The sequence below is a fragment of the Azolla caroliniana genome, unplaced genomic scaffold, assembly GCF_043228905.1.
Source record: "Azolla caroliniana isolate FFs.n. ecotype wild unplaced genomic scaffold, voAzoCaro1.0.p SCAF_822, whole genome shotgun sequence".
NCBI classification, from domain to species: Eukaryota; Viridiplantae; Streptophyta; class Polypodiopsida; order Salviniales; family Salviniaceae; genus Azolla; species Azolla caroliniana.
Genome location: NW_028231257.1, coordinates 2136 through 5783, shown reverse-complemented (window position 1 = coordinate 5783; position 3648 = coordinate 2136). Strand labels below are relative to the sequence as shown.

At 42.4% G+C, this 3648-nt stretch overlaps 1 non-coding gene across 1 annotated transcript; it reads left to right on the top strand.

Moving 5' to 3' along the window:
- Positions 1 to 1768: 1768 nt before the first annotated feature.
- Positions 1769 to 1840, top strand: TRNAP-UGG (transfer RNA proline (anticodon UGG)). The gene has a single exon. It is a non-coding gene; the product is annotated as a tRNA-Pro (tRNA).
- Positions 1841 to 3648: the final 1808 nt, after the last annotated feature.

The window sequence follows — 3648 nt, the reverse complement described above, 5'->3', positions numbered from 1 at the left end:
AACGTTCCTAACCTCGACGAGAGGCGTCTCAGTTCGAACTGAGAACGAACTGTGAATGAAGTCGTTGGTTAACAAGGGCATTTGGTCTAGTGCCATGATTCTCTCTTTGGGTGAGAGAGGTCCCGAGTTCAATTCCCCCACGTTCCTAACCTTGACGAAAGGTGTTGGCATGAATCTGGTTTTGGTTGCGAGAGGTCCCGAGGACAATTCTCGGAATGCCCCAACATTCGTAACCTCGATGAGAGCCGTTTGAGTTCCAACTCAAATAAGGGCATTTGGTTGAGTCGCATGATTCTCGGTTCGGGTGCGCGAGGTCCCGAGTTCAATTGTTGGAATGCGCCCACGTTCCTAACCTCGACGAGAGGCGTTTGAGTTCTAACTGAAAACAATGTTGTAAGTTAACAAGGGCATTTTGTCTAGTGGCATGATTCTCGCTTTGGGTGCGAGAGATCCCGAGTACAATTCTCGTAATGCCCCAACAATCCTAACCTCGATGATCTGCATCTTAGTTCGAACTGAGAACGACGTCGTTGGTTAACATGGGCATTTGGTCTAGTGGCATGATTCTCTCTTTGGGTGAGAGAGGTCCCGAGTTCAATTCCCCCACGTTCCTAACCTCGATGAAAGGTGTTGGCATGAATCTGGTTTTCGTTGCGAGAGGTCCCGAGGACAATTCTCGGAATGCCCCAACATTCGTAACCTCGATGAGAGCCGTTTGAGTTCAAACTCAAATAAGGGCATTTGGTCGAGTCGCATGATTCTCGGTTCGGGTGCGCGAGGTCCCGAGTTCAATTCCTCGAATGCACCCACGTTCCTAACCTCGACGAGAGGCGTTTGAGTTCCAACTGAAAACAATGTTGTACGTTAACATGGGCATTTGGTCGACTGGTATGATTCTCGCTTTGGGTGCGAGAAGCCTCGAGTTCAATTCTCGGAATGCCCCCAAGTTCCTAACCTGAACGAGAGACGTTTGAGTTCGAACTCAAAACGATGTTGTAGGCTATCAAGGGCATTTGGTCTAGTGGCTTGATTTTTGATTTGGGTGTGAGAGGTGCGGAGTTGAATTCTTGGAATGCCCCCATGTTCCTTGACGATAGGCGTTTGAGTTCGAACTGAAAACGAAGTTTGTTGTATGTTAACAAGGGCATTTGGTCTAGTGTCATGGTTCTTGGTTTGGTTGCGAGAGATCCCGCGTTCAATTCTCCGAATGCCCCCACGTTCCTAACCTCGACGTGAGGCGTTTGAGTTCAAACTGAAAACGAAGTCGTAACAAGGGCATTTGGTCTAGTGGCATGATTCTCTCTTTGGGTGCGAGAGGTCCCGAGTTCAATTCTCGAAACGCCCCCACGTTCCAAACCTCGACTAGAGGCATTCGACACCATGACTCTCGATTTGGGTGCGAGAGGTCCTGAGTTCGACTCTTGGAATGCCCCACGTTGCTAACCTCGATGAGAGGTGCGTCTGAGTTTGAACTGTTAACGAAGTCGTAGGTAAAGAAGGGCATTCTGTCTAATGGCGTGATTGTCGCTTTTGGGGCGACAGGTCAAGGAGTTAATTCTAGGAATGCCCCCACATTCTTACCCCGACAAGAGTGTCTGAGTTCGAACTGTGAATGAAGTCGTAGGTTAACAAGGGCATTTGGTTTAGTGGCATGATTCTCGCTTTGGGTGCGAGAGGTCCCTAGTTCAATTCTCGGAATGCCCCCACATTCCTAACATTGACGAGAGGCGTTTGAGTTTGAACTATGAACGAAGTCATAGGTTAACAAGGGCATTTGGTCTAGTGGCATGATTCTTGCTTTGGGTGCGAGAGGTCCCGAGTTCAATTCTCGGAATGCCCCAACGTTCCTAACCTCGATGAGAAGCGTCTCAGTTCGAACTGAGAACGATGTCGTTGGTTAAGAAGGGCATTTGGTCTAGTGCCATGATTCTCTCTTTGGGTTCGAGAGGTCCTGAGTTCAATTCTTGGAATGCCCCCACGTTCCTAACCTCGACGAGAGGTGTTGGCATGAATCTGGTTTTGGTTGCAAGAGGTCCCAAGGACAATTCTCGGAATGCCCCAACATTCGTAACCTCGATGAGAGCTGTTTGATTTCAAACACAAAAGAAGGGCATTTGGTCGAGTTGCATGATTCTCGGTTCAGGTGCGTGAGGTCCCGAGTTCAATTGTTGGAATGCGCCCACGTTCCTAATCTCGACGAAAGTCATTTGAGTTCCAACTGAAAACAATGTTGTAGGTTAACATGGGCATTTGGTCGAATGGCATGATTCTCGCTTTGGGTGCGAGAAGCCCCGAGTTCAATTCTCGGAATGCCCCCAAGTTCCTAACCTGGATGAGAGATGTTTGAGTTCGAACTCAAAACGAAATCGTAGGCTATCAAGGGCATTTGTTCTAGTGGCTTGATTCTTGATTTGGGTGTGAGAGGTGCAGAGTTGAATTCTCAGAATGGCCCCATGTTCGTCGACGACAGGCGTTTGAGTTCGAACTAAAAACGAAGTTTGTTGTAGGTTAACAAGGGCATTTGGTCTAGTGGCATGGTTCTTGGTTTGGTTGCGAGAGATCCTGAGTTCAATTCTACGAATGCCCCCACGTTCCTAACCTCGACGCGAGGCGTTTGAGGTCAAACTGAAAATGAAGTCGTAACAAGGGCATTTGGTCTAGTGGCATGATTCTCGCTTTGGGTGCGCATCATCAATGGCAACTAATGCATTGTCTTCATCCAATTGCAATACACTAGTATATAAAAATTATCCAATATAAGAGTAGATGTGCTTGATGCATTCTTTCTTCTTCACTTTTTGGTTATGATATTTAATTATGTACTTTCTATTTATGATATTTGATTATGTGAGAGAAACCTTCTACCCAAATCATTTAAAACGAAAAAATGCCATAAAGATGTATTTTTGTTTTTCTTAGACCTTCATAGTAAGCCTTTGATATCAAATAGAAATCCAATTCATTCCATCTAGATCTGAACACTTTGTCAAATTTTTCTCTATACATCTAGAATTTTTTATGTTGTATGTATTGGAATGTTTTAAAACTTTTCGATTAAAAAAATACTCTTGCATTTTCAACTGAGACATAATGCATTGCATCGAATTCTAGCTATATAGACTAAAATATGATATAGTGCTGTGGATTTCAATTGAAAATCCACTTTTTAAATATCTTTAAAAAATAAAACAAATTTAAAAAACCTTGAATTTTAACCTCAAATCTTATGCATTGCATTGTATTTTACTTTATACATCTCGAAGTTGATTCATAGCATTGGATTTTAGTTGAAAATACGCAAAGTTTTTATTTTTTTCATTATTTATTGATTTTGTCATTTTCTCCATAACAAGATTAAAAATTTTAAAATTTTAAAAAATATATTATCAATTGAAATTTGCTGTATTGCAGCAAAGTTTAGTCGATAAAGGTAGAATCCAATGCAATGCATTGGATCTGAGTTGAAAATCTATATTTTTTTCCCATACAAAAAAGAAACAAGAAAAAAGAATCTCTAAAATCTGATGCACTGCATTGGATTTTAATCTACACAGAAAGAATCCAATGTAATGCATCGAATTTCCGTTGAAAATCCAATTTGTTGATGTTTTTTTTTTATATGTTTTCATTTTTTCTATAAATAAATTT